Source organism: Trichoplusia ni, chromosome 11 (genome assembly GCF_003590095.1).
Source record: "Trichoplusia ni isolate ovarian cell line Hi5 chromosome 11, tn1, whole genome shotgun sequence".
In the NCBI taxonomy this organism is placed as follows: Eukaryota; Metazoa; Arthropoda; class Insecta; order Lepidoptera; family Noctuidae; genus Trichoplusia; species Trichoplusia ni.
Genome location: NC_039488.1, coordinates 6516469 through 6537691, shown reverse-complemented (window position 1 = coordinate 6537691; position 21223 = coordinate 6516469). Strand labels below are relative to the sequence as shown.

Below are 21223 nucleotides of genomic sequence, written 5' to 3'. Positions count from 1 at the left end.
CTCGCTTGCTGCGGTCGGTGCGTGGATGGGTGACCATCTGTGTAAGAACGAGTTCCTCCGTGTTTCGGAATGACTGGGTTGAGGAGGTCAGATAGGCAGTCGTTCTTACGTTACTGCATCCAGTTAGACTGAAAGCCGACACCAAAACAGTTGGGAAAAGGCGAGGCTGACATTTTACAGCCAAGTTTTGGAATTTGCTTCTCAAATCATCAGAAAAACAAGTTCATCCTATGTTTATCCAAAATATCAGCCTACCTCTAAACCAAATTTCATTAAGATAAGTTCAGCAATTTAAGCATAATATGGCACCAAACGTCCACATAAACTTGTGTGTTTATAATGCTAGGGTCTTCCAAATCCCTCGACGAAATTCCTCGCCTATTTTACACAGGAAAGAGGCGTCCTATTCTTAGCTCCCGAATAAATCTTATCACTAAGTGTTGGTAATAGACCACTTACTATAAAAAGTAGAACGAATCGCTCCCAATCCCAAGTAAGTCTATTCTGTTAATAAAAAAATTACCAACGTACAGTGCATCGACCTATTGACATGATTTTTGGCGGTAGTAGCAGCAAAAACAATAAAAATAATATTAATATTTATTTAACTAGCTGTTGCCCGCGACTTCGTCCGCGTGGTTAGAAGATATTTAAGTTATGATTTATACCTGCCCTGCTTTTTCCACATTTTCCATTGTATCTTCGCTCCTATTAGTCGCAGCGTGATGGTATATAACCTAAAACCTTCCTCAATGAATGGTCTATTCAACACAAAAATATTTTTTCAATTTGAACCAGTAGTTCCTGAGATTAGCGCGTTCAAACAAACAAACGCTTTATATGTTAGTATGCAGAGTATAGATGTAATAATCTAAAACTTTCACACAACGCCATCTAGTCTCAAACTAAGCAAAGCTTGTATTATGAGTATTAGACAACTGATAATGACATAATATAGATAAATTATACCCAGACACGGAACAAAATATGATCGTCCTTATCACACAAACAATTGTCCTGGGTGGGAATAGAACCCACGAACTTCGGTGTAGCAGTCAGGGTCACTAGGCCATTCATTCATGGTCCATTGTAAAATAGCAGAATCGGGGCCCTGTACACATACAAATTATGGACAACTAGCTTTTCGCCCGCGGCTTCGCCCGCATCGAGGTCGGTTATATCGCGTTTCCAAGAGAACTCTTCAACAGACCGGGATAAAAACGATTCTATGTTCTTTCTCAGGGTCAACTCTATCTCTGTACCAAATTTCATTAAAATCGGTTCAGTGGTTTAGAAGTGAAAGCGAAACTGATCCAATTTGACCTTTTAAAACTACCGTCATAGTATAATTCTACTCCACAATTAAACTCATATTAAATGACATGTTAACTAGTTTGTCAGTCTGACGGTACGTCAATATAATCTATGATAACCATTTTATTCTCAATTGAGGATATCCTACGCAGGGCTCGCTAAATTTCTGACCTTTGGCCCTACATACCAAAGCCGTAATTTAAAAAGTATTCATTATTATTGATATAGAGCTGACACGTGTTCAAATTGAGTGTTGTTGCTTTCTTGTTGGTCTAGTGGTTAGTGACCCTTACTGCTATATCGGAGGTCGTGGGTTCGATTCCCGCCCAGGATAATTTTTTGTGTGATGGGTACGTGTAATTAATATATATTACATATGTATTTAGAAATGTATAAGTATGTTTGTCAGATCTCTAGTCAGTAAGGTTTGAGCATTGATCATAACGATACCTCACTGCGCACAACTAAGATGTTGCAAGTTATAAAATGATGTAACGGTTTACTCACGCGTATTTATCGGGATTGCCCGACTAGTTTCGGACCCAACCGGAGTCCCTAATCATGAGCTGACGCAGCCCGCTGCATCATTCAATAATGAATCAGTCTTACGATAGTTACTATAAGAAATGTTTCAACTAATTTCTTTGGTCTTGAATTCTATAGTTGGCACTTAAGGATTTTTTCCATTGAAGCGGAACTGTGCGGAGTTTAGCGAAGTTTAGCGGAGTGGAGCGGAGTGACCGTTTCTTTGGCAATATCTCGAAACCTATAATCCGAATGTTACTTCAAGGTTAACCAATGTTTATTCAATCTATAAATATAGAAATATAAACGTTGGAGTGTCTGTTTGTAATATTGAAATAACCAATTTACAGTACAATCATTTACTATATACACAAAAAAAAAAACATAAACTATAATTAAATCAATGCATCAAAAAATTCATCGGCATCGCTGCCGGCTGAGCGAGGTAAAAGCCTGCCTTTGGGTCACGAGAAGTGTCAACGAAACGCTTTGCTAGGTCTTTAAAAAGCGTTTTGGCACTCGGTCCCCACGGCCCAAAAGTTTCAACCCCAAACGGCTCAAAGAAGTAAAAATAACCAATTAATTAAAGTTAATAACCAAATTATGTTCACAATATATGTGCTATTGTAAAGAAGTGACAGAGTGCTATGTTGTGCTAAGAGCTAGAGCACTTAGGAAGCGGTGAAGGGTGGGCGATACGGGGAGCTGTCTATTTTAAAATACAAATTTTATTATTCGTTAAAAAGTGCTACTTTTTAGCCTATCTTGAATTTTGATTTTGACTCTTTTTTTGACTAAATGCATATGAATATATGGAAGATACATGAACCAAAATAACATTTTTGTGCTGTCTGTTTGTTCCTGGCTAATCTCTGAAATTGCTGGACCGATTTTGACAGGACTTTTATTGGCATGTAGCTGATGTAATGACGAGTAACTTAGGCAACACTTATTTCAGTTTAAATTATTTAACGACTTTCAATGTAGGAAATAATCAGTTTTTTTTTAATTAAGTATTTTTGATTAAAACTCCATGCGGGTGAAGTCGCGGTTATAGCTAGTATATTAATATGCACAATAGTAGTAAAGAGATGCCCTTGAAATGACCCATCATTGGCGAATCTATTTTATATATGACATTGAAATAGGAAACAACAATTTATGATATATCTAAGTGATTCTACCTTCCTATTGAAGCCTTTCGTCTTAAATGTTATAATAAATAAATTCTTGTTTTTATTAGGGTTCCGTTCAAAAATGGTAAAATGTAGGTATGATACCGTATGACTAAGAATTCGCTGTTTCTGTGAAAATTTGACCTATCACGGTTTCTGAGATAGAGGTTGCTGACAGACGGACTGTCACTTTACGTTTTACCTTTTGGCTAAGGAACCTAATTTCTTCTTCCTGGTAATATTATAAACGTGAAAGTTTGTATGTCTGGATGTATGGATGTTTGTCCCTTTTTCACGCAAAAACCACTGAACGGATTTAGCCGAAACTTGGTACGCAGATAGTTTATAACCAGGATTAACACATAGGATAGTTTTATTCCGATTTTCATCGGGTCTGCGACCAACGGCTAGTGAAAATATTAATTTCGTGAGTCTGCTTTTATTTCTAGAATAACTTCTTATCTTTTATTTTCCTTGTACCTGATTATATAAATTGATTGTTTTTCGTCCTTTAGTAGTTTTTAAACTAAACCAAGTTCAAATCAAAAGTCAAGCGTATGCACAAACAACCTTTATACACAAGAATACAGAACCCTTCTTTTAGATGCAGTCGGGTAAATATGCTTAATACTCGAATAATGTGTTAGTAAATATGGATTTACGTACTTTTTGGTAATCAATAAAATTGGTGAAGTGTAAATCGGACTTAAGATACTAAAGGTTCGGTAGAAATATGCTTAGGGAAAACAAATCGGTTGGATAAAAATAAATTTGAAGCTGGATACCGTTTTTGTGGATGTTAGGGACATGGGGACCAGATGCACGAGTTCTTTATAAAGAACTCACGAAGCGTTTGGTCGACTCTACCCATGATCAGAAGGCTGGTCTGTATTTTGCCCAAAGAATTAGCATTGCCATACAACGTGACAATGCAGCCAGCCTTCTAGGCACGTTTTCCGACTTTGGCAGGGATGAAGATGTATATTTGACGCTCTGTGAGTTATGTATATTGTTTATTTTGTATATTGTTTGTTTGTTAATATAGTTTAAAAATTTTAAATATCAAATGTAGTATGCTTGAAGATAAATAAATAATTGTATCAGTTGATTCGTTACCCATCAAATTTATAACCTTAACTTAAGATACTGCCTGTTGACGGATTGACAGACGAATAAAAATGGTGTCTCAATAATCGAATTTCGTTTTGACCTCTTGTTTCAAAAAAGAAGTAAAATTTGAGGAAACCCGCAGCGATATTAATTATGTCAAAGTAAATTATGTCAAAGTAGTCAAAGTCAACGTATCTTTATTGTGTTGATTGAGTAGGTTACGGGTGTTAAATAATAATAACACAATAGGGATGACGACTGGGTATAAAAAGACAAAATCTCATTAGTCCCTCAGTTAGATGATTGAAAAGTATTAGACACGATTTTTTTCCTTTTTCAGAAAAACTAGAATTGAAAAAGATTAACTGTTTTAAAGTTTAGGAGAGGAGGCTTGTGACGTAACGATATGGTAATATTTATACTCAATGACGTCACGCGTAAGTTTCATTCACTGTAATTTAGTCAATTTATGTTTGCGGGACAAATTAAAAAATACGTATCCATTAGATATTATGCAAAAACCTACAAGACGGACACTGCAAAAAAAAAAATTGTCGTCATCCCTATCGGCCTATTTAGGCATACAATAATTAAATCCCAGTCGGGCAAGAAGGCGTTAACTTATACGGTTAAAATGTCGTTTTTTGGTTAGCACAAAGACAAAATTATATTTTAAGTGATGTGATAATACTATAGTAATCATTTTCCAATTTGATTCTAGTTTTGCTAGTTTACGCTGTTTTTGCAAACATAAATAATAATGTATAAGATTATGCCTACTGTAATATTTTATTTTAAAAGTGTACTTTATGTAGTTTCTTGCCGGTTCTTCTCCATAAGAATGACATTTTGGAACCGCGTAACTAGAGTAATTATTGTAACATTTTTAAAAGTTCTTTAAAAACGGCTATGTGATAATTCACGTTATAAACTATCTGTGTACCGAGTTTGATTAGTTATTTATTTAATATAATCTAGAATTGTGTAATTAATTTATTTTAATTTAAGTACGATTACACGTTTCTTTTAAAACTTTTCAAACTTTTTGATTGGACTCTGTCATTTGCAAAGAAAAACACCTGATTTTAAATGACTTATAATTATTATAAGTAGGATATAATTACTATTAAAATTTCTTTTTTAATCACTAGTCACGACGTTTCCAACCTGAGAAGAAGTATCGAAATAAACTCAGGAGTGTCCCTTTTAAAGTCCAAACTCAACATAATATTATGACTATAACAACAGCGATAGTTTTATATACATTGAAATAATACAAGGCTGAATAAAGGTCGGAACCTCACACGAAATTAAAACAAGTCTGCTTACCCCTCTTTAAGTAAAGAGTATTATAAAATAACGCTAATGGCGCGCGCGGTCAGTCGTCGGCTGTCAATTGACGGCCATTGACGCGCCATAGATAATATTTGAAACTTTATAGTGCACGCGTGTCGTGGAGTGTTCGAAAGTTTTGAGTTAAGATTTTTAATTTTATTTTTTTATTCGATTTGTTTTTTTTTGTTCGACTTTAAAATTGGTTGTTGAGTTATTTGGGATTTTTGTGTGTGGATATTTTTTTATTGAAGTTCTTTTATTTTTTTTGGTGAGTATTTTTATTTTGATATTTTCTTTTGGTTTTCACTCGTGTCTGCTTTAATTTCCATTAGTAATTATGAAAATAGGAAATGTTTCCTATAAATTAAATTACAGTTAAATTTAATTTATTTCAGACGTTACTGTAGGTACTTATTTTCGAATTTATACATTGCACGTTTAAAAAAAATATACAATGAAAATAAAAAACTTTTAAACACAGCTTTATAACCCATTGCATTAAATGAAGTAAAAAAAATAGTACAAAATAATTTTAAAAAAGCGCGAAGAACGATTAATTAGACAACAAAATTATGTTAATTAAACACGCCAGTTATCTCCATTTTCATTACTCACAAGTACATTATTCTAATTTATATATACATATGTGTTAATCTACAAAAATAACCGTTATAGTGATAGTGACAACTAGTTCCATGCATTTTCCATGATAAAATACGTAACAGAATATTAAGTAATTAATTATGACCTATTTTAGATAGTTCTTTACATTAGCTGACAACATTCGACGATATATTTCTATTTAAATTATTTAAACCTAAAATACTCGCAAATAACGTGGCTTTCTATAAATAAACATAAAGTACAAAATCGGTATAGTTTTTCCTGAGATTATAACCAGTGACGTCACAAATTTTACCTTTTTATAATATTATAGATAAAATAAATTATATTTAGTTACACCATTTTAACTCGAGAAATAGTGAAGCAATTTTCATGGACTTTGGACGATTTTAAAAAGATAGAGAAATAAAGAAAAATACGTTAAACTATTTTGAAACATCGGTTGTTTTTTTTTAACTTTGCCTGAATAATGACAATTCGATAAACGTACAATATTATGGTACAACAATTTAAAGAACGTGGTAATTGGTACTTTCGTCCTAATTTTCTTAATTATTTTGTGGCATTTCATGTGTAATGCATTTAATTCAATATCAATGGAATGAATCATTATAAAGATAAATGTATTGACGTTATTAAGTCACGTGCTTCGAATATAGGTGATTGATAAGAACAGTCTTAAGTGTAGATATTAAAAACTTTACTAAAATAGTTTAGTCAAATTTCATTATTATTACATACATCTTTGTAAACCTGTCTGGTTATAGCTACTGAAGCATTACCCTCCTTTGATGTAGTCGGATAATAATGAACTATGTGTTAATCCAAAGTGTCAGCTATCTCCATAACAAATTTCATCGAAATCGGTCGAGTTGTTTGGATGTAAAGAGGTAACAAAGATACAAACACACTCATATGCTTTCGCATTTATAATATTAGTATGATGATTTAATATTTTAAATAATCGATTCATTTGTCAGAGTTTCGTGTCCAAAGGGTAGAAACTTAACTCCAAGCTATTATTATTTGACGACCTCCGTGGTCGAGTGGCGTACGCACCGGTTTCAAGATGTCGCTAGCTCTGAGGTCCCGGATTCGATCCCCGGTCGGGCCAATGTAAAATTCATATTTCTACATTGTCTCGGGTCTGGGTGTTTGTGGTACCTTCGTTGTATCTGAATTCCATAACACAAGTGCTTCAGCAACTTACTTTGGGTTCAGAACAATGTATGTGATGTTGTCCGTATTTATTTATTTATTATTAAGGCTGAATGATTGATGTAGGGCTTATAAAAATGCTTTTTTACTTATACTTACATACGTTTAATCTTTTCCGCCATTTTCACACGCACTTTCATGAAAAATGTTCATTAAAATAAATACCATGCGAAATGGTTTGCGAATGATTAAACTTATGTGAAAGTGTTTAAAATATGTATTCTTTGTATGTTGTGTTGGCATTGAGGTTGTGTGAATGGGATTGTTATTACGAAGTGCAGGTTCAATTCTAAAGCAGGGAAATATCAATGTGAATTTTCAAAATTAGTTACAGATATCATTTATTTGTTTTTTGGCTTCTGATGTACCATAATACACCCTTGAAAAATTTCTCATGTGTTCTGATTTCGTCACGATGTTTTCCTTCACCGAAAATAAATAAGTAACTACTCCTGTATCAAAATAGCAAATTAATTTCTTTTAAATAACAGTTTTCGTAAATCCCACATTGAAATGAAATCATTTCGTCAATATATTGTAGATTAAAGGTGAAAACGAAAACTTGCAATCGTTTATTGTCTAAAATGTTATTAGGTATTATATTAATTTATTTTTATAAATATGCGACTTAATACTCAACCCATGTTAGTCTATGAGATCATTTCTAAGACACCACTGACAAACAGTGAAGGAAGACATCGTCAAGAAGACGAGAATCCCAATATTGGAGTCTTAAATCACCCGCAGTGAGCTAGCGTGGTGATCAATGCTCAAACCTTCCCTATACGGGAAGAGGCCTGTGCCCAGCAGTGGGACGTGTAATACAGGCTGGTTTTATATATTAATATTGTAGATGACTTAATATATACGTGGCTAAGCTATAACTACATAAGTGAAACGATCACAGGTTAAGCAACGCTTGACGCGGTTGGTTCGTAGATGGGTGACCATTTTTGTCATAACGAGTTCCTCCGTGTTTCGGAAGGCACGTTAAATTGTGGGTCCCGGCTGTTATTCCTACATCTTTGACAGTCGTTACAGGTAGTCAGAAGCTTGAAAGTCTGACAACCAGTCTAACTAAGGGATATCGTGTTGCCCAATTAACTGGGTTGAGGAGGTCAGATAGACAGTCGCTCCTTATAAAACACTGGTACTTAGCTGAATCCGGTTAGACTGGAAGCCGACCCCAACATAGTTGGGGAAAAGCTAGGGCTATGATGACTCATGTCCCTTAGGCCGGTACTTAGAAAATTTCCTCCAAATACAAGTCCAAGGTTCTAAAGAGCAGAATTTAAACCTAAAATGAAATCGTTTCTGATACAAACTTCACCGACTAACGTAGCCGTTTGAAATCAATATTAATGTCGTAGAAAGTGACATCACAAGCACGCACGGCCACGGAATAATAAAACGTTGGAGTGAACACAAATATTCAGAGGCTGATATTATTTATTTATTTGTTGTTATTTTTGTGTCGAGAAATGTAAGGAATAATGCATTTTTGATGAGTAATTTATGTTTTACTGTAATGTGTTCCTTGGGTGTTGTTTTTGAGGTATATTGAAAGGTTTTTTGATAAATCCGTGGTAATTTGCAGAATTGATGATCAGACGACAATTATTCTGATAATAAATTGATATAATTTGCCAAATCATAAACAAAACGAAATCTACCTTTATACCATAATATTTCGTAGAAATCATTTTAGCAGATTGAGCGTCATGTGGTAACAAACATACATACACGCATCATACAGACAAACTTACATACTTTCGCATTTGTTATATTAATAATTTCGGCAATGAAATTAAAAAGAAAGTTTTTTTAACAAATAATCTGATATTATAAGAGATAATTACGTGATTCTATATTTTTAAAGTATTAAAAAACTAACATTAAAAGTGTCACTCCATCCGTTTACTAATCTTTGTGCTAGAGACGCCGTTCAATATGAGTTTGCATTTACTTCGCATCGTACTCTTGCTTTCCATGCTGAGAAGCTAAAGAAAACAGTTTCTTAGCTATGTATCTTTTACTGATTATATCAATACTTTTTTAACATCATCTTCAGCGCTGCATTAGCCCAGAGCTGGGCAAATAACTACAATTGTTTGAGCTATTTGCTTCCGCGTCTTGCTATTAGCGATCCTTAATAATTCTGCCACATTTTTTTCAATGATATGCGAATAAAATGTGGTTCTTTTAAACAAATTTTGATTATATGATTTCTGATCAGTGGTAAATTTGACTAGTTATTGCCAGCGGCTCTACCCACTACAAATAATCAAAATAACATCACAGGAAAATAAAATCGGGATAGTAAGAATAGTTATTCCGTTTGTTGTGTTAAACCGTTCAGTGGTTTTTGTGTAAAAAAGTAACAAACATGCATCGACTTTAAACAGACCCATCAAAATTGCTTACCAAGTACCTAAGCAGATTGAGTATATATATTTTTTTAAACGACTCCCGCACTAAGGAATTTAATCCTTGTGTCGCTGGGTGTTTCACAAACATACAATTCACATGCACAAAGACACCCAGACTCAGAACAAGCATTCGTGGATCACACAAATTCTTGTTCTGATTCCTGATATAACTTTGCTACAAAAACACCTATCTATTCATTATTGAATATAGGTTAACTAATTGAACCGGAACTATATCGCGGTCCGATGCAATCTTATCAGAACATTGATAACAGCCGAGTAACACCAATAAATGTAGGTTTACAAAAAAAAACGATTCGTTGTCAAGAAATTAACTAAAATGAAATGACTAGAAAGGTTTTATTGAAATCATTCGCTTTTTTAATAATCCTGAAATGTTGAAATGAAACTACTTTTAAGGATCTTATCGCAGTTTAATTTTAGATTGTAGTTCCCCTCGTTTCGAAACCTCTGCCCGTGACCATGATACCTGCAAAGGTATTCATTTCAATGTCTAACATTCGCGTAAACCTAAGAAACCACCAGTCCTGAAATGTTTTAACATCGAAATCGGAATAATAATATTGGAAAATGCTATGCTTATTGTATATCATCACTTTTAAATGTCTTTTTTTGAGAACGCTGGAGTTTACATTTCCTATCTGACTACCCTGAGAAGAAATGTCGAAACAAACTCATTGGTCGCAGTCTCTTTTAACGTCCATACAACTTTGGTTTCTATTCCAGGATTCGCTTGTTTCTCAAATATTTTTCGCGAAAATTAGCTTCCATCTTTCTTTTAATTTCAAACTTATTCTGAATCAAATTTCATCTAAAATCGTTCATTAGCTCAACTGAGAAAGCGTAACAAACAAATAAACTTTCTTATTTACAATAATGTATTGGTTCTGAATGTTCTGATGAATAAGTAGACCATACTATATTGTTTACCCGACTGCAAAGCCCAAAAGGATGATTGTGTATTTAACTAGTGTGCTGAAAGTGTGTTTCTTTAATTCAAGAGTCCCATACAATACACCGATGATTTTTTAGTCGCCTTACAAAAGCAGCCCAGTTCATGTATCCAATGACTAGAACACGTTCATGATAAAAAAATTGGTATTTATGAGATTTCAATAAATTTAAAATTTTTATTTTTGCAATTTTTATTCAATATTATGATGCAATTCGTAGTTTTTTAGAAACACAGCTCTGTTGCGAGCGCGGTCCGAGCCTTGTAACAATGGTGAGGGGCGCGGGCGGCGGCAATTTTATCATTTTTAAGAGTATTTTCAGATTTCTCTTGTTTAATTTTTCTTCGTACTTATTGTTTTAGTTGATGATAAAAAAATAATAATCGCGCCTAGGGGTATTTTACGTCGGATACATGAACTGGGCTCCTTTTGTAAGACGTCTAAAAAATCACCGTGTATAAGGCTTTAAATAAACTTATTAACTTAGTCCTGAATGAAAAAATGTATGTGAATGACATTCATTTTTGACAAGTGACGTGACATTGACTTGTCAGTTCAATACGCTGAAACCGTGAAACGATTCCATATTTTGATTAATCTTCTTTTTCTTCCGTTCCTTAGTCTCGCTGAAACTTGGGAACAGCTGAACCGATTTGGCTTATTGTAGTCTTGAATTATTCGTACCAGTCCAGGGAAGGATTAACAATTTTTCCAGGTTTAAAATCTGGAAAAATTGCGGCAAAAATAGCGAAACGGCTAATAGATTGAAAAAATCGAAATACCCACGTTATTTAATGTCACTCCAATCAAATTTCATCAAATTCGGTCCAGCCGGTTACATTATATTTTAGTTTAACCATTGATGAGTTATCATTTGTAACAGGAAAGTGTGTTATGATTCAGAAGTCTTTGGAGAAAGTCACTGAGTCATTGTTAAGGCCCTTATAGACTGGCGACGATTGTTTGTCCTGGGTCACGTGTTAAAGTAAAACTTAATCTTTGATTCGACGTTTCTAAAGCACATTGACTGCACGGATAGCCGAGTGGTTCAGGTCATCACCGATCCACGAATGCTTGTTCTGAGTCTGGGTGTCTTTGTGCATGTGAATTGTATGTTTGTGAAAATCCCGCGACACAAGGATTAAATTCCTTAGTGCGGGAGTCGTCTTTAAAATAAAAGACACATTTTTAGACCTACTGGAAATCAAAACCAAAAATCAAACTAGAGCAAATCTAACGCCCCATTGGTAAACTCTGACCTAAATCATCTATCATTTAATCTACTATAGAAACATTAGATCACGTCACATACATGCAAAGTACGCTTAAAATGTGCCTTAACTGCTGGCCCATTTTTGATGCGGTACGTGTGAATGAGTCTTAACGATGAGAGATTATATTGGCATTATTTAACAGTCATGATACGTGCATTCAAGTGTTAGATATTTACGTCATAATAGCTTTGGACTTAGACGTGTATACTTTTTTAAAACAAAGTCAACTCGCAAGAGTAATCTTTCCTTTAGTTTACTGAATGGAAAATGAAATAAAAGTGAATACTTTGATTTAAAAAATCTAAAAACAATCGTTTTTATTATCACTCAATTCAAATTTTGTCAAAATCGGTCCAGCCTTCTTATTGTATAGTTGTAAATTGCATTGTCATGGGGTTTGAAGCTACCCAGCCTACTACCTTATCGGGAAGTGCCTGAAAATTGAGTTACAAAAGTACATCCGGAACGACGAACAAACAAGAAAAGTGAGATTTTAAGAACATGGGGAAAACCAGGAATTTTCCCGCAAAGGAAAGGTTTTGAGCATTGATCACCACGCTTTAACGTGGGGCTTGGCGCTTGGGTTGACGATTTAAGATTCCAATATTTGGCATTTAGGATTCCTTCACTGTTTGTCAGTGGTGTCTTAAATTAATTAAGATACATAAGAGTTTGAAAAAATTACTTTGTTACTTTTTCTTGCGTTAGGATTCGAACCTGCACCGCATTCGTACAAATCTATGTATAGAACCGCAAGTCCACTACGACAGTTTGAAGATTGACAAGTTATTGTTTAAGAATTTGAGTTACTTACCAGTGCATCATCGAGCTCAAAATAGTTTAGTCCGTTAAGCCTAAGTGGGTCAGGTAATGTCGATGACAAAAGTTTTAAAGCAGTTTTATTTGAAACTTTATTCATATTCCACACTATCACATAACGTCATCTAGTCTAAAACTCAGCAAAGCTGAGTTTGAGAACTGTATTATGTATACTAAATAACTGATAAACATATTTATATATTTCTAAATACATACTTAATACATAAATTACACCCAGGCACAGAACAAACGATCGCGCTCATCACACAAACATTTGTTCTGCGTAGGAATCGATCCTACCCGGTATAGCAGTCAGGGTCACTAACCACTAGGCCAATTTACTTAAGTACAAACAAAGAAGAAAGTAACAATATAAAAACGTCCCTATTCCCTTTAAACTCCTTTCAAAAGATTTGACAACTGTCAGTCTTAATATCTGCTACAATAATACAACAATACTCGTCTCCCGAAGGCCTTACAAATACATTAATTGTCTGCAAATAAACTTGTCAAGCGATTATATTGTGATCAGATTAATTAAGGGAACAAAACAATTCCGTATTTCATTAATAAGAAACTTACTACCGTCTATTATACTTATAGAATGACAGTTGAATAAATAATTGCAATAGTTTTTTTTTTGTAATACACAGATGAATGTATAGCTAATTATAACAGGGTGTTCGACTAAAAAAAATAAGTAAGGTTTCATTTAATTAAATTTAATTTAAAAATGAATAAATAAGGAAGATTTAAAGCACTGATTATGAAATGTATGGTAGTTGGGGCTAGTAACATCATTTGCTAGTAAAAGAATGCTGTTAAGTGACGTCACACGAGATTTTATTTCACTGCATGCCTTTTTTTTACGAGATAAAAAAAATACGTTTCCAATATTTTTTGGAAATGTGTCTGACGGACTACTTATTACTAGACTTACTATTAGTTTGTCAAATGCCCTACATTAAAAATCTATACATATTCTTTATGCAACAGATATATAATGTTTTTTTTCTAGCTGTGTCTCACTGCTGGGCAAAGGCCTCCCCTAAATGCTTCCACGACTTTTATTCCATAAGTATTTTTTGGAAATCTTTCCGTCGCACCCGATTATCACAAATATAACAAATTCCAAAATACCCAATAATATATCCTTGAAACACCGTCCAACACTACTCGAAGAAACTTTATCATCATCTAACTCTATCGTCTAAAATACAAGTCAAACATTCCATTCAACTTGTCTTCTTGACAGTACGCGCTCGAGAACGCTTTCTCTTGTAGGTCAATGTACACTGTAGAGTAAGTCTGTTATACGGTGTATGGTCATGCACCATTTATGTTCTGTGGCCTATTCGGGGCCAGCCGTCTTACCATTGTGAACCGAAATCGTGGCCTGAATGAAACCTTGGCCTTTGGTCTACAATCGTTAGCGTTGATAGAAACGTAAATTGACAATTGTATGGAATTGACATTTCGTTTTGATAGATCACGTGATTTTGACATGTCATTTTCATACATTTATGCGTTTTCGCGTATTTTTTTTTACTTTTAATGTGTATATATTCTTTAAGATTTTTGAGATAAAATATTTTGGAAACCTCGATGATGGTTTTTAATAGTTGAGTATTTGACTAAAACATCTACTTGACTAAATTGACTACTTCGTCATATAGATTTTCAAATATATCGGATACGTATTTTTTTTATCTGTACTGTTTTTAGACTCCATTTCTATAAATTTCACCATTGATGTTTTTAATTTGGTATTTTTTATTGATTTATTAAAAACTTCAAAAAAAATATAATTACCGTATTATCCAAGTAGGTATAATAATCACCCTCATCATCACCATAATAATCCCAACCAAGTTTCAACTACATGCTACTTCTCGAAATAAAGTAGCCGAATCAATGATAGACAGAAACAGCAAATCTATTACTTTTACGGTACCCTAAAAACATCGATATTTGCTGTCCCGGTTAAACATATTGGATTCTACGGAACCTATTATATAAGTTTGACAAAAACAACCGTCTTCATACTTGTGCCAAGTCTGGAATTTTCATGTGTTTTAATTATACACTTGTTTTCTAGTTTTCGTTTTAGAATAGGAATTAGAGGGGGCTCATTGCATTACTATTACAATTACTACCGGTCAAACAAGCCAACTTTGCCAATCAAGGTATCTTTGCCCCAAAAGCAATTTATAAGCAAATCCTCTAATATAAGAAACAATTTTAGTTTTATGGCAATATTTATTATTTGGGTGGAAACTTGATTATAAATGTTACCATAAAACTAAAATTGATTCTTATGTAAGAGGATTTGTTTAAATAAATTGCTTTTGGGGCAAAGATACCTTGATTGGCAAAGTTGGCTTGTTTGACGGTACTTACTTTTATTTTCAGGTGAACGTTTATTCTTCCCAAATTTCACCCTTCACAACTCTTAAACAGTTAAACCGATTTTTATGGACCATATCTAGTAAACTCGCACATAATTCACCTTTAATATAAAATAAACTAAATTGAAATCGCCCAATCCGTTCGGGAGTTACGCCACAGGCCACAGACAGAGAGACAGACACGTCAGACTTGTAAAATCCCTCTTTTTGCGTAGATTAAAAATAGAGTGGTATTTGCCACATTAATGCGAACTTTACCGATTGAAGGTACTTAATAATAATATTCCACAACTTTCACACAACACCATCTAGTCTCAAACTACGCAAAACTTCTATTATGAATACTAGACAAGTCACAAACATACTCAAAATATTTCTAAATACATAATATCAATAAATTACACCCAGATAGACAGCAAATCGCGCTCATCACAAAAACATAAAAAAAATCCAGAGTGGGGATCGAACCCACGACCTCTGGTATATCAGTCAAAGCCACTAACTACTGGACCAACAATATAACAAAACTTATAAAGTTAAACGTTACTCAAGTCAAGTATACCGGGATAGTTTTAAGGCTATAAGGCTGGTTGGAGGGCGCCGGGTCGACGCCCGACCTTGGTGCTATTGATCAGTCCCGGTTTTAACCTTCGTGGTCTTTATGAGCGAGTCTCTGATTTTTGGAGGTTGGTAGAATTGTATTAGTGGGGCAGTACTATCTGTTACGTGTAGCGAAGGCTACAGCGATTTTATAAGGAAGAATTTGAAATTTATAATCGTAGAAGTAATAATGTTAAAAAGGTAAAAAAGTGTGGATGTATAAGATGTAATAATAAGATTGGTTTATTTTTCGCTTCTGTATGTCAGTCTGTTACCATGCTGTATCTCATGAACCGTAAGCTTATTAGCCAAATTAATGTTCACAGATTATTACTTGCCGTTATACTAAACATCAATTACCTAGTGCAAATTAGATAAGCAATGATTTTAAGTCATGTACTAGTCTGACTAGAACTTGACTAAATTTTTATGTAATTTATGAAAAAAAAATTTGTTATTAAAAGTTAGAAAAAATCATATTATCTATACTTCTATACTAATATATAAAGCTGAAGAGTTTGTTTGTTTGTTTGAACGCGCTAATCTCAGGAACTACTGGTCCAAATTGAAAAATTCTTTTTGTGTTGAATAGACCATTAATTGAGGAAGGCTTAAGGCTATAAACCATTACGCTACGACTAATAGGAGCGAAGATACGATGGAAAATGTGGAAAAAACAGGGCAGGTATAAATCAAAACTCATTTCTTCTACCCACGGGGACGAAGTCGCGGGCAACAGCTAGTTTATTGAGGTAACTTCTGAACAAAATACACGATTTTAGTTCCAAGCAATTAAATTTCTTCACGGTTATATAATTCGCCGTTTATCATTTACAAGTTCATTAATAATATAATTAGATACACCATAAGATGAGACACTATATAATGAATAAATTCAAACTCTGGGTCAGTGACCTTACTTAATTAGTAAAACGACTGACGCGTTAACTAATGAGTCCTAATTTCGAATCCTGTCTAAGTTTTGACTTTTTTTCAATGATTTTTGAATATTTTATTACAAACAAGCTGTGTCCCGCGATTTCACGCGCGTGAATACGTAGGTCCCGTTCCCGGTGCCTTCATATTATTGGGGGCGGAGATGGATCCAACAAATCACTAACAAAAGACAAATAAACAAATACAAGAATAGAATTACCGAAATCGGTTCAGCCGTTCACGCGTGATACTAATTCATCTATACTAATATTAGAAAGCTGAAGAGTTTGTTTGTTTGAACGCGCTAATCTCGGGAACTACTGCTTCAGATTGAAAATTTATGTGTTCAATAGACCGTTCATCGAGGAAGGTTTCAGGCTATATAACATCACGCTGCGACTAATAGGAGCAAAGATATATTGTGGCAAAAACGGGGAAAAATATTCATCTTCGAGGCTTCCGTTCAAAAATTCCTAACTTATATCTTCTAACCACGCGGACGAAGTCGCAGGCAACAGATAGTTTTTATATATAAGTATAAAAATATAAATCATTCTTATGAATAAAATATGAATTATAAAATGCAGTAATTAATAAAAACAAGAATAAGATCTTATTATATCATTCATCAAAACATTACATTGCAAAATGTGTATTTATGGTAATAAAATTCAAAATTTGACCCTGACCGAGTTTCAAATATAATATATTATATACATATATAATGTATATGACGCGTGAAATAGTATTTTGTCTACCGGTTTAGGTCATGGAAGATCGAAGAAAATGGAAGTGGTTTAAAATAAAACTTCCTTACCAAGGAATTTAATCCTTGTTGGATACACTTCACAAACATACAAGTCACAAGCTTATTTTTGGCCCTGTTTGACAGCTGTCAAAACCATGCCATTATCCTACAAATATTAAAAACGCGAAAGTTTGTATGGATACACATATTATTATAGTTTGTAACCAGGGCCCCAATTCTGCTATTTACAATGGCCGATGAATGAATGAAAATTAGTTTAAAATATCATTTCTTGTATTTTTTCCTGCAAGTGCAAAATAATTGGAAATTCACTACGGGACGCTACACCCAAGGTCAATACAATTAACTTCCAATTATTGTATTGGCAAAATTCTTAAGAGAATAGGAATAATTTGAAATTTAATCCAATTGCCATTCATTCATCGGCCATTGTAGAATAGCAGAATCGGGGCCCAGGATTAAAACATATGATAGGTTTTTGAAAGTCTGGCAACAGCTAGTCGACTATAAAAAAAACTTAGTTGTAAGATTTTTAAAAGTATAGGTCCCTAAGTTATGTAGGTACAAGTATATCTTCAGTTTGTCCGTAAAGACTGAATGCCACTTCCATCACCTTTTCTGTGCTCTTCGACTCTGCCGGTTTCGCAGTTTGCCATATATTATACCATATTCATTACTATCAATTAATCACGCTCAATTGATTTAGAGGATGAACAGAAATCAAGGTTTCAATTAATACTAGTTGAAGTCTTCCGCTTTCAAGACTTTTCGTGTATAAAGTAACATTATCATAAATAAGGTCGAATGGAAAGAGGGTAAGGAGTTGTTAATTTTTTCCTTATTTGAAAATAATAAAACGACTCGTGTTCTAAGATATGAGATCCATGAGCCCCGGGAGCAGGTTTCACAAACATTTAAGTCACATGCACAAAGACACCCAGACTCAGGACAAGCATTCGTGGATTTCACAAATGCTTGTCGTACGCGGGGAATCGTCGCGCTCAGTGGATTTAGTGTCCCTAGACGTCTAGCGTCCTTAGTGTCAGAATAGTCCTTTGTTCAGCAAGAAGACACTAATTTATGGTCATAAATGATCGAATTATGTAATATTCCTTTGGCCGTCATCTTTTATAAAATGGGGAAGGATGGTGCCTGGTAGATATATCATCACATTTTAATTATATTAAAGTTCTCAACAAGGCCTCTGCATGTTGGACCTATGTCCCCGTGCACGCCTTTGTAAAGGACCGGGTCTCTTCTCATGAAGTTATCCCGTGAATGAAAAGATATTTAATAATAACATCCCTAATGTTCCAATAAAACCGTATTTTATTGATTCAAATTATATATTTCTCAATGCTCCATCAAAATCAACCTATCCTTTTTCACAATAGCCAGAACAAACATTCAAAACGACCCAGTGGTTCTTAAGATCATCGTGTTCAACCAAACAAACTCCAGCTTTATAATATTAGTATAGATTGTGATCTGACGTCAGACAGTATTTCCATGAAAGGTGTACAAGGTGTAGGTAGATGTAGATATATTCTTATCAGCTGATAAAAAATGAACTATGTACAGTCCCGCTCATAAATACTTTAAAAAATATATCTGCAATAGGAACTATGAAATTAAATAAGTGAAGTGCGAGTAGAACTTGCGGTACTCAGGGCTCAAGACAAATAATCTAAACAAAATCTTATCGGATGGGTAACAAATGAAGATGAATGGAAAAAAATGTCATCTAACAAATTTATGACCGTTACGACAGTAGCTTAACCCTAATTTTAATTCCTAGTAGTTTTTTTTTATTATAGCGGCAGCAAAAATACAATATCTATGAAAAATTCAACTGTCTTTCTCTTCCTGAGATACAGCATATTGACAGAAGGTCAAACAGACAGACCGGCCCGCTTCAAAAATTGGTTTTCCGTTTTTACACCTTGGGCAACAATTTATTATTTTAGGAAACTAATAACCTTAAATTTTATTTGTACGGAACCTCTATAGTTGAGAGTCAGACTAGCACATGAACGGTTTTTAAAACCATGTTTCAATTTATCATAAAATCTAAACGGTTTTAGCTTCAACTGTACGTTACGATAAAAAGCAAAGAAAAGCAATCTGTTCCGAAATCGGTTATCAATCAAAATGATAGCCGTAAGTTAAACTGCCAAGCCTATACAGTGACGAGGAATTTGACAAAACAAATATTTTACATACCAACGTAGCAACACGCTTTATAATAACAGGAAAGCCATGCCCACAGCTGGGCTTTGAGCCATAGCCCTCCGCTGAATTTATTTATCTCATGCACCTTGCTTGTATTATTTTGTTAGTAATTTTAACTTAGAAACTCATCTAATATATTAATTCATTTAAAGGAAAGTTTAAGGGTCGTTTTAATAAAAATATAAGTGTCCCAATTTTTTCTTTCATGTCCAAAAAACATACATAATTTGAAATCAAACACAACCTCTTTACCAAAACTGGCTAAAAGCAAGATAATAAAAAATAAAAAATGACTGGAGACAAAACGTCAAAATGATGGCATAGATTGCGCCTATCTTACGAAAACCGATAAAATAAAAAGAAAAATAGAAGAATCATCATAAAACTTGTACATGAACGAATATTATTTATGTTGGTCCGTGCTGGTGACTTATGAAGATGTATCTGAAAGCAAAATACAAGTGGTTTGGGTGTTGCATACTTTAAATCTACGGATTGACGTTTAGTTGTTTCAAGAGAAAAGTGTAATTTTTTTGTACGACTTTTTTGGTAAGAACGTTTTTTCGATTGTGGGGTCTAAGATTTCTAGATTTTCTATTATTTTCACCGAGAAAAAGTTGATTGCCAACGGGAGAGGTTATGAATTTCGGCAACACTGTATTTTGGTTGGCATCACTAAAAACATGTGTTTTGATCACTTGCTTAAAACATGGAGGGTCTGAGATTGCCAGAATGATCCTTTCTTTCAACTGGTTTAGTTATTTGACTTGGCTTAACTGTTGGATGTATCATACACACCTTTTGTTTCGTCCATCCCATTTTGGAACGAAGGCAAATAAAATTCATGAACCTTGCGATTTCAGCAAGTCATGACTACCTATTCACGCCTCTCTTACTCTTTGGGATCAATACTATCCTCCCTAGCCTTCTCTCAAAATGTGTTGGTCGGCTTCCAGTCTTACCGCTCAATTGAGTAACAGTTTTTCTACATGAAACTTACCTGTTTTCTCTAATCGTTCATTAAGCACCATGTGTATATTTTGATAAATTCAGTCGTCAAAAATTATAGGCACCTTGAAGGTTAGTTCAAAAACCAGTAGTCAGTTTAATAGTAAGGTTTATTTTGCAGAACCTACTCTGTTTAAGAAGATAACTTGCCATACGTATACACAAGAGTGATTTTTCATTGCAAAAGGTATGTTCTTTTTTGTAGACTTGAAACCAGCCAATTTGTAATTTAGCTTACACTAGAAATAAGAGAGAATCTTGATAATAATTTATTTCCTTTTTCTATAATTCTGTCGTAAAGATGCCTTGTAATAACTCTCGTGACGCGCATTCATATTTTTTTAATTTAATAACGTTTTACTCACGCGTATTTATCGGGATTGCCCGACTAGTTTCAGTCTCAATCGGAGTCCTTAATCATGAGCTGAGGCGACGGCGATAAAAACGTGTGAGTAAACCGTTATTTAATAAAT

At 34.0% G+C, this 21223-nt stretch overlaps 1 protein-coding gene across 3 annotated transcripts in view; it reads left to right on the top strand.

The window, feature by feature from the left end:
* The window catches only part of LOC113498990 (putative fatty acyl-CoA reductase CG5065), a 56786-nt gene that overhangs the window by 11515 nt on the left and 24048 nt on the right, over positions 1-21223 (top strand). Inside the window, exons 1-2 of one of the 3 annotated variants that reach the window (XM_026879288.1) lie at positions 19994-20291; positions 20872-20937. The exons of 1 other annotated variant lie outside the window; for it this stretch is intronic. The gene's annotated coding sequence lies outside the window, so the exon portion shown is untranslated. Of the gene's footprint in view, positions 1-5339; positions 5726-19993; positions 20292-20871; positions 20938-21223 lie in introns of those variants that run through there. One more of the 3 variants, XM_026879289.1, reaches the window with a different exon arrangement.